This window comes from Anas acuta, chromosome 3 (genome assembly GCF_963932015.1).
Source record: "Anas acuta chromosome 3, bAnaAcu1.1, whole genome shotgun sequence".
Lineage (NCBI taxonomy): Eukaryota > Metazoa > Chordata > Aves > Anseriformes > Anatidae > Anas > Anas acuta.
Window position 1 is genome coordinate 106,866,862 of NC_088981.1, and position 15,851 is coordinate 106,882,712.

General features: G+C 41.8%; 1 protein-coding gene across 4 annotated transcripts in view; it reads left to right on the forward strand.

Annotated features, from left to right (window-relative positions):
• The first annotated feature begins 2,969 nt into the window (after window positions 1–2,969).
• The window catches only part of KCNS3 (potassium voltage-gated channel modifier subfamily S member 3), a 42,566-nt gene continuing 29,684 nt past the window's right edge, over window positions 2,970–15,851 (forward strand). For 2 of the 4 annotated variants that reach the window (XR_011095396.1, XM_068678662.1), the window contains exons 1-2: window positions 3,044–3,107; window positions 4,874–4,893. The gene's annotated coding sequence lies outside the window, so the exon portion shown is untranslated. Of the gene's footprint in view, window positions 3,108–3,876; window positions 3,936–4,873; window positions 4,894–15,851 lie in introns of all 4 variants that reach the window. The other 2 variants (XM_068678664.1, XM_068678663.1) reach the window with 2 other exon arrangements.

Genomic DNA, 15,851 nt, shown 5'->3' on the forward strand with positions numbered 1-15,851 from the left:
AACAACAGTTAACTTATTACCAGTACTTATTAAGTTAACTTAATAGTTAATAAGTTAAGTTAACTTATTACCAGTAGCTTTGAGGGAGTTAAAACTTGTAAAAACTAGCCTGGGCACTTTAGAATGATTTGTTTCAGAATACAAATCTTTCTGTTTGACCTTTGGCTAGATTACAAGATAATGTGGGCCAGCTTTATATATGCCACTTATCCTAGCAGTCTTCATCGTACAATCCTTTTAAGCCAGAAAGCAACAATTAACCCCATTTTCCAATATTATAAACCTCTACAGAGCAACAACGATGACAGTGTTAACAGCCTAGATTTCCCTCCGTCTCTTTTCCTCATTGCTAGCAGTTGAGTTCATGCCCACCACCACCATCAGCTGCCAATAAATTTAACTGCATCAGGAAACTAGAAATGACCTCTCTCCTTTTCCAGATGAGCAAGACAAACAAATTCCAGGGCATGTTTTCAAATGAAGATGTAGAAACCTGCCAAAAACCTCAAATCAGCCCTCTATGTAACAGCATGATCAGAGTTTAGGGGAGTTGTGGTTTAGTGGAAGCACATGAAAAAACTGCTCTGTAAGGGAAGATGCTCCTTCAGACAGATCAGTGCTCAAGCACTGTTTATGTGGAAATAAGCCATGATGCATCAAATACAAAAATAAATGTGATTCCTTAGTCTTGTGATGCTTCTTGATGCAGATGAAGAAGAGAAGATGTCTGGATCTGCAAAACACTGGGAGGAGAGAATTGACATTTCTAGATGTGCTGCCCCCAGGGGCTGGGCCTGTCATCCAGAAAAGAGCAGTGCAAGATCACGCTGATGTAAGGAGCTGCAACTTATGGCAATGCAGGTTCAGGCTTGGCAGGCTGGGTGAGATGCCAAGGCAGCACATTTCTGCCCTCTGTGGTGGGCAGACCAAAACCATGAGAGGTATCCAGTGGCTACAATGGTGGCTAAGGGCAGGGATCACCAGGACTGTAGACTTGAACAATGAGCCCACCACATCCCCCTTTACTATCACAGATCTCAGCAGGTGTTAGATGCCCCTGCAGCCCAGAGAGCAGCTGCTCCCCTTCCTGGGCAGTTTCCAGCATCTCACCTGTGATGACTCAGGTTTTGTAACCATCTGATGGGCTGCTGTGCTGCAGTATCATTTCCAAAGTCAGTGACAGTACTTCTGCACAATCTTTCAAATTTTATGCTGAGATCTCTACATGATCCACTGAGATGACCTCATTTGCCTTCAAGAAGAATTCCATTCATATTCTTGTATTTGGATAGTTCTGAGAAAGTCACTCTGCACTCAGCCCCTTAATTTCTTGCAAACTTTCTGTAACTAAATGTCATTCTGTGCAGGTCATTGCTTTTGATCTTAATACACTGCTGGTGAATTAGGCTTTTCAAAAAAAAAAAAACAAAAAAACAAAAAACCAATAACATATAGCAGAAATGCAGATTGCTGTGCATAGCACTGACGGGTTCATATAATTTCTGGGCAAGCCATATTCTGCGGTGATTAAAGCTTCTCTGATTAATGGAACAGGAAGATGATAAACAAGTTTTTATTAATGCAAATATATACCATGACATGGAAGAAAAAGAACCCTTTCTGCACAGCAATAGCAACTTAAGAGAACACCAGAAAACACAACCAGAGAAAAATACATTGTCTTAGGATCACCACTCTCCTCAGTTTTCACTGCTCAGTGCACTTGTAAGACTTCAAAATTATCACCAGGAACACAGTAACATGGTGAGTATTTATGTTCACTTGACAGCAAGAGGTTATTCTTGAACAACCTTGTTAAATTGAATTCTTTGGCTTAAAACATGTAATGAATTCTACAAAAAAAAAAAAAAAAAAAAAAAAAAGAAAAAGGAAAAAAGAATGTTTGCCATAATCACATTATTTTGTGACTTTTCTTTTCTTTTTTTTTTTTTTTTTAATTTTAAAGAGGGATTAATTAAAAAAAAAAAAAAAAAAAAAAAAAACATATGGAGTTTTTTGTTTGTTTGTTTGTTTGTTTGTTTTTGTTTTTCCCCAAAAATCCTGAAATAGGTTACGGTAATGTTGATGTCTTCAAGGTTCTTTTTGATGAAAAGTTTGGAAAAGTTTATGAAAAGTACAGAAAGCGAAGGCACAATCTCCTCAATCCAAGGAACACTGGTGGGGTTGCCCAAATATTCTGTTGTGTATGGTCCGAGCAGGCCTGACTTCTTGTTACGCTTTGGCTTTCACTAAGGCAGAAATGAGACCGAACACAGATTTGGGGACAGGACACCAAGAGAAACCCCTGCAGAACCTTGAGGCGAAGCCACCCATTCTCCCCTTGAGCACATTGGTGGCAGCAAATCGATAGCAGATCGATGCCGTTTGTGCTGTCGGGGTGCTGTCACCACCAGCGGTGCCCAAAAGCAGGAAGGTGGGAGCCCCGCAGCCCATACTGGAGGGACTCCAGAGGCAGCCTCGGCATTGTCCCCTTTGCCGTACTGGCTGCCCCTCTCCCCGCTCCTGGGCTGTGGGAGCGGGGGGCACTGCTCGGTGGGTGGCACGGGCAGGTCCTCACGCGTGCCTCAGGGACGGGACCCCACGGGTGCGGTGTGGCACACGGGGAAAAAGCAGGAGCTCTCTGGGAGAGGAGCAGGACCTCCACAGTGGTTTTCCGTGAGCACTCATGAGGGACCCCTGGGTGCAAAGCAGGACCCCCTGATCTCAGTGCGGGATCTCCCAGTCTCAATGCGGGACCCCTGGGGCGCTGTGCAGGACTCCCTGGTCTCAGTGTAGACCACCCAGCGTCAGTTCAGGACCCCCCCGGCCTCAATTTATGTCCCCCGCTCTCAGTGCTGCCCCCCCCCACCCCAGGACCCCCGTAGCCGGCAGCAGCGCGGCTCCAGCTGCCCCGCCGGGAAGGTGCCGGTCCCTTTGCGGCTCCGGGACGGGAACCGGGCTCCGGAGGGGGGGGCTGGGGGGTTCCTGGGGCCGGGGTGGGGACTCGCCTGATCCCGCCCGCTGCCGCCTCCCTTCCCCTCCCACCGCCCGCTGCGCGGAGCCCGGCGGAGCCCGGCGGGGCAAGCAGAGGAGCCGGGCAGCTCCAGGTAGGCAGCATGGCACGGCTCCGCACTGCTCCGCACGGCACGGCACGGCACGGCACGGCACGGCACAGCATGGCATGGCATGGCATGGCATGGCACAGATCAGTGCCGGAGGTGCGACGGGTTCTCCTTGTGCTTTGCGGGGCAAACAGCCGGGGGAGGAGAAGGAGGAGGAGGATGAGGAGGATGAGGAGGAGGGATGCTGCAGCTAGTACTGGGGAGCCCCGGCTCCTCCGAAGTCGCTCGCGGAGCAATCCGTCCCCCCCAAAAGAAGCAGCCCCGGAGGTGGGGGCCACTCTGGAGCCGCGGAGGGGACGAGGCGATGCCGGGGCGGCCGCGTGTTTCCTCGCCGACTTCTCCGCGGGTGCTTCCTAATGGCTTGCGAGGGAGCGGATCAATAGAGATGGCTCTGCGTCCCTTTCGCATTGCAGAGTTCTGCCTTGCCTTTTAAAAACACATTTAGATAAAAAAGTAAACTCGCTTGGAGGAGCCCTAAATCACTGCGGTAGCCAGTGTGGGTACAGAAAGGCGAGAGAAGTGGCTTCTCACTGCGTGGCTGGTTTAAAGCAGACTTAGTAAGTTGGAGATAGTTTCCCTGGTTTTAGATCCAATGGAATTTTGAAGGGCCTTTCTCTTATAATAAAGACTTTTCTTACATGCTTCTGTAAGACAGTGAAAATCCTCACTGCTCATTTTCTGGCTTTTCTTGGCAGTGTGTGCTAGCCCTATGCCAATGCCATCTCTTTTTTTTTTTTTTTTTTGCCTGAACCAGACCACAACTGCTGGTTTTTCTGGGAGCTGGGCTCTGAAGCAGCACGTCTGCTGGAGAAGGTAGACCTCAAGATCTGAGCAGCGGCAGTGTATTGATTCCATTAGCAGAATTTACAGATCTACTGTCAGATCCCTTTTAACACAGTCACTTTCCCAGAATTAAAGTTCTCCTCAGAGCATCTGTCGCAGGTCTAGGCCAATAGATGGCATAAGTTATTCAGACTAACATCCTAGGAGAATCAAGGAGGCAGGAGTACACTTTGTGCAGGAGCCAGGGTTTTTGGGGTGTGTGTGCGAGTCGAATCCTGGGAGTCTATGATATCTTGAGAAGGTCTCATTTTCAGAGGCATGTCCTGAGTCATGCTTTCTTACTTTCCTCAGTTTCCAAAGATTTCCAAAATCTTTCTCTGCTCAAAGCAGTTAGGGTTAAATCAGCCCCAGTTTTGGCAGGACTTGATTAATGTTGATGTCCTAGGTTTAAAGGGTAGCAGAAGTGAGCTATATACTGTGGGCTGTATTTGTTACTAGCTTAAACTTTGTGGGCTATATTTGTTATTCACTACTAGGTGGAAGTTGCCAATTGCAGTGATGTTGAGATCTGTAATCATTTGTGATGAGAATGTTTGTTGTTTGTTTGTTTGTTTTTTAAAAATAGAGAACTTCATCCCCTTCTTGTTGCCCTCTACTTTTCTAAATTCCACTAATAGAAGTAGTACTTGGGGCAATGGGAGACAATTGGTTAACGATGAAAAAACTTTGTGGATTCTGTATCCAAACTTTTGCTGAGACAGCACTGTGGATAGGCAAAGAGGATTTTATATTCTGAAATTGGGTAAATGATTTATATATAAGTAGGTAGCTAAATGATGATAAAAAAGCTTTAACTGACAATATTCATACCTAGCTTCTGTGTGGTGCTTGTTATCTGTCAATTTCAAAACACTTATTTTTTTATAAAGAAACACTAACATTTTTTCCATTTTTTTTTTCAATTGCAGGAATTGAAAAAATCGGAAAGGTACAGAAATAATATCTAAATTTCCTGGTTCCTAACTTTTTCTGTTAGGCATTCTTTATACAGGCTGAAATGATTTGTTTATATTGATCTTAAAATAAGCAAAACCTATATGTTTTTATAGCAGAAGACATCAATGCTATTTTTGAAGAGACTTTTCTCCTTGAACACAATATCTAAAGATCTGTGTCTTACCAGGCTTAGCACTAAGACAACCCACAAAAATGGCAGGAGCCCTTCAGCTCCCCATTTGTAAAAGCAAAAGGCAAAGGAAAAAGCACAAATAGAGGTTTTCAGTTGCACTGATGCAAACTCTGGTGTTATCCTTAGAGTTATTCCAAAGGCTGGTGGGGTTGGATATTTTCTTAAAACATCTTGTCCTTTGAACAAACAGAGAGGTTCTAAGTAAAGTATTTCTTTGCTCATCCTCTCTAGGACTTAGCAAATTCCCCAGGGCAAGAAGAATATAAGCACCTCAAACCTGAACAGATGATAAATCAGTATTAAGGCACTGATATCACCTTAGTTCTGGAACTACAGCTACAGGCAAAGTAAAACCTGCCATTAACTGTTAGTGCCAGGACTATGGGGCAGGCTCAGCCTTAATGCAAAGTGAAGTTCAGCAGCGACTGAACCAAGCTGTGGAGGCACCTTATACCCATATGGGGAATGGAGATGGCTGGGCTTTCCCCATTCAGCCTTGATGCATGTGCCAGGGGTGAGCACTTTTTTCTGGCGGAGCCCCCAGCGAAGCTGGTGTTGGACACGGTGCCTGCCTCTGTGCTGGGACAACTGCCAAACACCGCTGCCACCGTTCCTGGGCTGCGCACTGCAAGCATCCCTCCTCTGTGCCAGCTGGGCATGCTGAGCTCTGCACACTCCCAGGTAAAATAAATGCCAGTTAGCCAGGAGCATGCATGAAAGACAGATGCTCTGACACAAGCTAGGGTCAGAGTGAGCAGCAGAGTACAGCCTGTTGGGCAATGTCTTTCCCAACAGCCTGTCTGTCCTCTTTGTTACTCATGAACAGGTTGTGGCCAGGCTTACTTATTGCCTTTTCTCCCGAAATCCCTCTCTGGCTGTGGCTAAGTCCATTTGTTTACAGTGCGCCTCCTGTCAAAAGGCTCTTGATTTAAAGAACTTGTTTACTTGCTACTGGGGTGCGTATATTAAAAAGACCTGCCCAAGGCTAATGACTAGAAACGAGGCTCAAGTCTCTAAACTCGCATCATTCTCTGCCTTGCAAATTTTCAGTTATGGGATGTCTGCCAAGGACACATAATAAAACAGTGCTCATGAATAAATGAAAGGTATTCCACTAACCTGTGGATATTTGCTTCTTATCTTTCTTTTGCCCCATCTCTTTGTTCTTCTTTCTTGTTCTCCTTCCATTCTTTTCTGTTTAGCTTCTTTCTCCTTGTCTAGACTTTGCTTTCTCCTTTGTCATTTGTGGAATCATCCTTATTCTCTTCCTGTGTCGCCTCTTTATTTCCTGAGGGTGGAACACCCCCAGAAGGCCAGGCCTGTTTGATTGCCTCTGTCTGGTTCAGTGCAGAGGGCCAAACCCTCAGCTGAGAGCAGCAGTCCTTGACCTGTTACAGTCAATGGTTCTGCACCAGATGATGCCAGGTGTTCAGCTGCTCCAAGCCATGACCCCAATTTGCTTCTCCACCATTTGTTCTTTTCCATCATTTCCCTCTGGGCCCTTTTATTTTTTCCATATTTTAATAACACTTCTGCCCTTTATACTCTATTTCCCATTTTATTTGAATCTGTTCTATTCTGTCTTGTCTTCCTATCATTCATAATATATCTAGAGTCCTAACAATAGTGTGTTAAACTGCTGTCATCTCTTATTTGTGGATAACTTGCTCTTTTTTTTTTTTTCTTGAAAATAAATTCTGTATCTGATGCTTGAATTTATTATTATTATATTTATTTTTATTTATTATTCTGCTCTACAAGGGATGCCTTTGAAATATGTATCTTGCTTGGAAAGGAAGATGGTGTTGACTGTGTTGGTCCTTAGTTTCTGAGAGAGCTCATTCTACACTCATCCTATTTTCAAAATAGATTTGTCTTCTGGAAAGATTAGGTTTTTACCTTAAATCCAATGTGGCCAATGTTCTTGTTCTGGAGCTTTCTTTGCTCTGGAATCGGGTCATTTGCAGTGTTACAGATAAAGCCTGAGACCTTGAACTTCATGCACTGCTCTGCAAGGAGCCAGGATAAATCTGAAGCAAGCATGATCATCTATGTGGGTAAGTTCTTAGTAACATTGGTGTAGAGGACTGGAAGTGGAAGGCTTCACTCAGTTTAATTACTCTAAATTGTTTCCCTCACTGATATCTGTTCTGCCACATATTTCTGATTCAGCAGCAGCAAGAAATGAAATGTAGTTGTCCCCTCTTGCCCAGCAGATTGTGCTGGCAAGGTGTGTGTGCTCTGAAGATGCATCGACTTTGTTGGAGTCACATGTGCTCTGAAGAAGGTTGTCTTGGAGTAAAGACTAATAGATGACCCTTTATTTTATTTTATTTTTTTCCAGGTGGGGGATGGGGAGGGAACCAACTAACTGCACATGGAGAGAACAACGTGTGGTGGGTTTAAGGAGGACAGGTTACTTATCATCTGAGTTAGAAAGAATTTTGCTTCCCTATTCTTTCCTCCACTTTTGCACATTTTTGTCATTTGTTCATCAGTGTGGACAAGCAATTTAGATGCCAGCTGATATCTTAAGAACTGGTTAATTCATCAATGTGCTTATTCATTCCAGCCCAGTGCTGTTCTAATGACAGGCTTGGGGCTCAACCTGTGCAGAGGGTTGCTGGTCTCTCTCCTCTTTCAGTTCTCATAAAAAGCAAAGCAAAGAGACTTTATAGATTTGGAGATGTTGAAGGAGAACATGTTGGCCTGCTGTGTGATGTTGAACGGGTCACCCCTCAAGTCTCAGGTTCCGCTTCCAAAGCACGGAGCTGAAGGCATCTGCCTCACAGCAGTTTAAAGTTAATAAAATGATACAAGATTTATGGACAAAAAAGTGTCTTCTATGTAACAGTGTTGTACAACTTTATATTAGCAATTTGCTGCCGCATATAGGGGGCATTTTATATTCCTCTGCATTTTATTTTTCTCTGAGCCTAACAAATTGATTGCTGATGTTGATGTAACTACAAGCAAGTTACCTGTGGGAGGCAGATAACCAACTCAGGAAAAATCTATGAACAGTTTTGATTTGCATGGAGGAGTTAAGACACAGCCTGGATAGTTTGCCAAAAATTGGAGGTGCTTCTGATAGCTTCATGCTGCTCCTTGCTTCTCTTCTACCTCCTCCCCTTGCGCTGAGAAGAGCTGAGGCTGTTTCCAGTGGTGTTAACTGCCATGCAGACTTCTGCACAGACATCTCCCTGATATAGGGGCAAAAAGTGCTGCAAAGGGAAAGAGGATTCTCACTTCTTACTTTAGTGGGAAAAGAATCAACCTTGTAGTTTGTGAGATGATAAATGTACAATATAAATTTAGTGTATGATTGCTGTCAGTCAGTATATCAGTATGTTTAAAGGGTAGTGGTGGGGAGGATGTCCCAAAGAAGACTTTTATTACAGTACTTTTTTTTTTTTTTTTTAATTAAAATTCTTCACTTATCTGAATCCCTGTAAGTGCTGATTTAACTGGATTACAATTCCAAAGCTCCTTCGTAATTTTATGAACTCGGTTAATTGCCAATTGAAAGAAGAACAAATAGAGCCATAAGTTAGATTTTGATTTTGACAATAACCAACTCACTACTGCAGCCCAAATTTAAGTTAGTCCTTGGTGTTTTAGCCTTAGCTTGTGACAAGCATTGAATGATGGTTTCAGCATGACATTTTAGTAGCACCTTTTCCCTGAATAAACTGCAGAAAAGGATGCTGCCTTGTATATTCTTCTGAAGCTAAGAAACACTGTGTGCCTGCCTGTCCAGTGCAATGTTTGCACTGAAAAGGACAGCCAGTGTGGATCAATACTACTCTTTTAATTCATCCGTGAAACCGGTAAAAGCTTGTGCTGTGGAAAAAGGATAACAAGGGTCCTCACTGGTATTTTAGCTCAATGCCTTTAGTCTGGAAACAGTAATGGCGTTTACGGTCTCATTGTTTGTAAGTTGTTCTTCTTAGGGACTTGTGCTTTTTTGTCTTACTGTTTTCTGTCTGTTATACCAGGCAATGAACAGTTTCCCCCCCTTACTTTTATTAATTTGTTAGAATGAGAAAAAGGTGCATAACTAAGGACGATCCAGTCCTTTGTGTCTCAATAGTACATCTGATGCTCACGAGAAGTTTGTGGGATACATGGAAAACTGTGAAGCTCATAAATGAGAAAAGCCTAATGTACAAGCACATGAGTCTCTGCTGGCTTCTCCAGCAGTTCCTGGCCCTAGACCTGTGACTTGGATCTCAGAGGCATTCAGACATTTTTCCCTCAGTGATAAATCCTAGTGATTACAGCTGATAGCAAGTGTTTTTGCATTCGCGTACAAAGTCTGAATGTTTAAGGGCTTCCCAGAGGCCTCTGGGGAACTGCTTGTCCTGATTTCAGCTGAAATAGAGTTAATTTTCTTCATAGTGTCTGCTGTGGTGTTATGTTTTGGATTTAGGAGAAAATTAATGTTGATAACATGCCACTGTTTTGGTTGTGGCTGAGCAATGCTCACATTAAGTCAAGGACTTTTCAGCTTCTCATACCACCCTGCGAGCAAATAGCCTGTGGGTGCACAAGAAGCTGGGAGGGGACACAAAGAGGCCAAAGGGATATTTCATGCCATAGGACATCATGATGAAAAATAAAACAGGGAGCTGAATTAAACTGTCTTTACTTCAGCCCGTGCATTTTTATCTTTTTTTTTTTTTGATTCTCTCCCCCGTCCCACTGTGGGGAAGTGAGTGAAGAGCTGTGTGGTGCTGAGCTGCCTGCCAGGTTACACCACAACACTGCTGCACAAATGAAGCAAGAGGCAAGAGTCTTCGCACCTCTTCGTTCCCTGCAGAATGAGTTGTCCTTCGGCATCCTGCTGTGATGCACTGTTCAGTGCTGGCTCTTTTCACTGAAACTTGTAGCCTTGCCCTCCTTGTATCATCATTCTGTTTCTCTCCAAGATTTTATTGAGCACATACTGAGGTACTTCATTTATTCCAGTGAATTGTAGATTAGCTCTGCTGCTAAGGTCAAATTTTTTTTTTTTTTTTTCTTAAAGTGGTGCTTAGTGATACTTTGCTTTAAGCAGCAGCTTATAAAGGGATACTACCCACTGACAACAAATATGTACTGTTCTTAAATTAGTTTATTCTGATGTACTGAATATGCTTAATTAAATCTAATTCCTGCTCTGAAGTTATTCCCTACTTCAAGGCTAAGGAAAGTCTCTGAAACATAATTTCTTTCAGCTCAGAATGAGACTTGCAAAGTTCTTAGCCCATGAAGCCTTGTGGCCATTGGTACTCATGATTGTGGGTAGTGAAGCAGGAACAGAACAGTGCTCAATTTAACACCAAAAATTGCAGAAAGGAAAACACTGTCAGATTTATCTCCTTTTTGGTGGATAAGTAGTCAGGTTCTCAGGTGTCTCTCTGGACCCATTGGTAGCAGACTGCCTCCCTACTGTGTCTCTTTTGAAATACTTGGGGCTCTTTGTGGGAGTTTCTGAATCTGTCTAGCTGAAATTTACCCCAGGAAAAACCTAAGAAATCCATTGCCCTGTTAATATGTACAGCAAAACCTTTGCTTTCCCTTTATGGGATTAAAATTTTACCTAGCCAACTGTCCTTATTTTTCCTCTCTGGACATTCATCTTAGACATTACAAGACCATGTTTGTAGAGGTAGGTTGGGAGAAGGATGGAGGGAAAGAGCTGTTTCCACCTTCTGAAATTCCTTCTAATTTGGTTTATTTTGATACTCCATTACCAAACTTTCTGTCATTGAAAGGCAATGGTAAAAATTACCCCTAAGTAACTTTAGAGGGCTTGACTTTGAGTCCTGGATTGAGTAAATGGCTGTCTTGTTATGGACTGTGCAAACACAGTTATTAGTTTTGCCAGAATACGGTCCACTCATGTAACACCTCAGCCACCTCACAAGTTATGCCAATGTGAAGTATTATTTTACCTCTGTAAATCCAGGTGTTAGCAGCTACTCAACACTTCCTGAAAAAAAGGGATGGTTAATAATACTGAACGGTGCTGAGATGAATTGCACTCATAGGTTAATGCTTATTCAGTGAAAAACTTATTTGCTGGCCGTTCTATTTTGCATAGAAGGACAATGCCTCAGCTATTTCTGTGAACATTCAATTGAACACTTGTGCAGTGAAGATACCTGCTTCACACCTTTTCTGGCAAATGTCCTTTCTTGCTAAATGCTTTGTGAGAACAGCCAAGTTGAAGTAATTGGGGAGGTTAGTGAGGCTGAGATGGCTAATACTACATTGGTATGCTGAAGGGATGCTGCTAAAAGGGATTTCAATGTCCTGGGAAAATTCCACCCAGGCTGCAACAACCCCATCCAACAGTACGGGCTAGGGGACTGACTGAATGGAAAGCAGCTCTGAAGAGAAGAATGTGAGTGTCCTGGTAGACAACAAGACTCAGCAGTGTGCTCTTACAGTGAAAGGATAGGATTTAAAAACAAGGCCGTAGCCAGCAGTTACATATATTTCCCTCTGCTTGGCACTGTGAGAAAGTATCAGAAGTATCTGACTGTATCTGGACTATGTCTGGCCTTGGGCTCCCCATTACAAGAAGGATATTGACATACTGGAGTGAGTCCCACAGAGGGCCATCAAAATGGTCAGGGGATGGGGTACACAGCATACAGGGGGAGACTGACAGAGTTGTGCTTGCTTATTCAACCTGGAGAAGAGAAGGCTTGAGGCAACTTTACTGTGGCCAATATTTACCTGATGGGTGAGTACATAGGAGACAAAGATAAACTTTTCTCAGAGGTGTGCAACAATGGGATGAGAGCCAGTGTACTCAAGTTGGAATGTAAGAGCTTCTGATTAGACATTAGGAAAATATTTTCATTATAAGAGGGGTCATACACTGGCCAGTTGCCCAGAGGGTTTGAGAATTCTCCATCCCTGCAAACATTCAAAATTCAATTGGCCCTGTGCAGCCTGCTGTAACTGGACCTGCTCTGATCATTGCATTGGACAAGATAGCCTCCAGAAGACCATTTCAAAACATATTAGTTTGTGATGCTACCTGGAAAGTCAAGGAGAGGAGTGGAACAAAGTGATGTCCAGTATTTGAGTGATGGGCATGTACCCAAAAGTCTGTGCACTGCAAGAAAATGAAGCCTAAGTATGGGTAAAATTTACAGACTGTTTCTGAATGGTATGTCCGCAGAGCTTGGTCTGTACCTAATGCTTCTGTAACACCAAGCTACCCTCCTTCTGCCACTCTGAGATGGCACCTGATGGTTACAGCCAGCTGGCTTGGTCTGTAGTGTGCTACTCCCAGTGCTGGCTGGAAGTCTGGGCCCAAATCATTTGTTGCATCCAGAGGTTTCTATACTCAAAAAATATCTCTCTTGAAGGTATTGTCTCTGTCTGTCTCAACATACCTCCCCTTAGCATGTGGCCTCATGTCATGCATACGCACACATTCACACATTGTAAAAGTTACTTGAATGATTTGAAAACAATTGTCAGATCCAAGCAGACAGCAGAACTTACATCAGTGAGATCTGGAGCTTTGCTTCAGAGTTGTCTTGGGTCAAGAGATTTTTATTTTATTTTATTTTATTTTATTTTATTTTATTTTATTTTATTTTATTTTATTTTATTTTATTTTATTTTATTTTATTTTATTTTATTTTATTTTATTTTATTTTCTGGACAACACAGTGACTCCTTTAGTGAAATACCTCAAACACAAAGGTTTTTACAGTTTTTCAGCTGCAGATTTCACCCAGAATTTCCACAATAACAATTGCTTGTGTTCCTGTTGCCTAAGAGACTGCAAGTATGTTGGAGAATTTCCCCTGGGTAAAGAAAACCTTTCTTTATCACTAAGATTAATAGATTTTCCTCAAAACATACAAAAATATAGATATATAAAAAAAAAATGTCACTTTAGCTACTCAGGCTGCCAAGTAAAATTAGATATGTAGCAAAGGAAGAAAATGAATCATTAAGAAGATTTTGAAGATACCCTGTTTCTACTGTCTGTCCTCAGTGACTCCATTCCATTCCAAATCTACTCTGTTTACATATCCATGGGCTTGAACTGCAGCACAGGATGGTTAGTAGAAGTTAGGAAAACAACTTTGAGGGGACAAGGACATTCAAGCACTGGACTAGATCCCACAACCTCTCTGGGCAGTCTTTATCATGAGAGATTAAATAAACATCTGTCAAAATTTGTTTAGGAATAACTGATCCTGCCTTGAAGAAAGGGAGGGTTTGAATTAGCTAACTCTTCAGGATTCATTCCCAACTTAATTTCTGTGGTCACTGGTATATTACTAACACAACCATTTTATTTATAAATAATAATAAAAAAAAGTTAAGTGATTGAGATGCACCCATAATAATATTGTAGAGAGAGGATTTTTAAAGCAGTTTATCCCAAAGCTAGAGATTTACAGAATAAAACTAGCATGGATTCAAAAGATATGGGTAGCCAATTCAGTGGTTTAACACTGTGCCATCCATGGCTGAATTGTCCTTTTAGATATTTTGGTTCCATGTCCAAGTGCAAGTGAAGGTGTGATTATTAGCACAGGCAGGACTGATTTCAGATGTCTCATAAAAAGTTTTTCTGCTGTGATGTTCTACAGCAGAGTCCTGCGTTTTATGTTCATAGGTGTCTCCTCCCAGCATAAGGTGGGAGAAACTTGCTTTTTGTGTGTACTGATTTGTCCTTGTTCAGAACAACCGTTTCATCCAATCAAACTGAGTTTTGCGATTTGACTTTGTGTGCTTTAGAAATATTATCTTGCTTCTAAAAAAATAAATACTACTACTGCTAATACTACTGCTACTACTGAAAAAAAGAAAAAAAAAGAAAAAAAAAAAAGAAGAACAAACAACCAATTATGAGGGGGAGAAAAAGAGAATCTTGGAGCAGAAAAGATCAGCAGTCCTGCAGCATCAGGAGTCTTCTGTGATATGAAGTGGAAGACAATTCCTCACACTCCAAAGTGAGGAAAAAAATAAATAATTTTCCTTTACAATTACAAAATCTAGGATGAACTAATGAATGGAAATTTTTGAATATCAGGTCAATCATCCTGGTAGTGAGTTAAATCTTATTTTTAACTCTGTTCCCTTTCCACAGGAGGTAAAAATGTTATGAATTTCACCAAACTCTTACTTCCTTTCCTTAACATGGAAAAGTTATAATGGTTAATTGTGGGTATAACTAGCCTCTGTGTGGAGGCTTGTGAACTATTCACACTCAGCTTGAAAACTCAGGAGAGTCGTAAGTAGTACATTGGCTTCTGTACTACAGAAAAAAAAGTATTATATCTAATAGTTTATCCCTTTATGTTAGGCCTGGAGAGGTTATAGTGGCTGGATAGATTGTACAGTTTCTTATCTCTGTCAACATACCCTGCCAATGCATCTGCTGACTCCTGAAATTACACTGCACTATAAGTACAGGACTAATATTTAGATTTTCTTCTCCCCCTCTCCTTTTTTTTTTTTTTTTTATGAAGAAATATTTAAATACAACATACTTCAGGAAAAACGAATGCCCTGCTATCAGACTGCATTTGACTATGGGTTTTAGGCCCAGGTACACAATCCTGTGTTTCCACTCCTTAGTGTGGTGTATGGCAACTATGGAGGAGATTGTGAAGTGAACACTGGAGTGAGGTGACTTGGGCTGCTGTTATTCATGTACAGCTGATCTGCTGTGTGACTTCAGGCATGCTGTTTTCCCTACCTGGGTATCTGCATCATCTTAGTTGCTTAGGCAATTAACCTTTATCTCATAACCTTAACCATATGTTTATGAGTAAAATAGAGTTTCACCTCTAAATAGACAATGATCAAATTGAGAATGAGGAATTATTTTTAAGAAATAGATGAATGCACCATTATTCTGTGCCATTTTTCCTTTGTGGAAAAGTGTCTGATACTGGGATCAAGTATCAGATGCTTTTGACTTCTAGTGGTAACACAAACTACCAGAACAAGTGTAGCAATAGGATCTATGTTCATTGTGCTTGTTGGAGAAATACAAGAACGGTAACAATGTAGGACTTGGTACAAAATAAAGTACAGAATATTGTTTTAAGGAAGAGAATCTATAGAAACTGTCCGTGTTGCAGAGGTCCTTTGACCTGCAAGTTAAACGTTCACTTCAAAAATTTTTTGTTTTGAAATTGTACTTTTGATGGAAGCAGGGTGTCATTAAGTTGACTTGTCAAAGAAGATTATTGTCAAAAAGTTAACCTGGAGAGAAAGAATTTCTTTTACCATCAAACTATAACAGTGTTGACCTGGTTGTAATAATGCCTTGGGGATCTTTGTATCTTTTTTTTTTTTTTTTTTCTGTGAATTTCAGCAATTGGAACAATATGTCTCAAGGAAATGCTTAATTACTTCTGCTCTCTTGAAAACTGACAGGTGTCATAATGACAGCATTGCAACTGTGCTTGATTGCTGGGGTTTTACAGGTAGATTGTCAAGCAAATGTATGTCAATCTGTCAATTCCACTTAGTTAAAGTGGATAATGATCGTTTAATTTTATCTGAACAGACTATAAATTGCAGAGCCATTGGGAATGTTGCAAGGTGCCAGACTTGTTACCTGTCAAAATGTGTATTATTGCAAGGAACATTTCAGGTTTCCTCCCTCCCTCCCTGCCTTCCTTCCTTCCTTCCTTCCTTCCTTCCTTCCTTCCTTCCTTCCTTCCTTCCTTCCTTCTTTTCTTTCTCTCTTTCTCTCTTTCTATCATAAGATGACATTC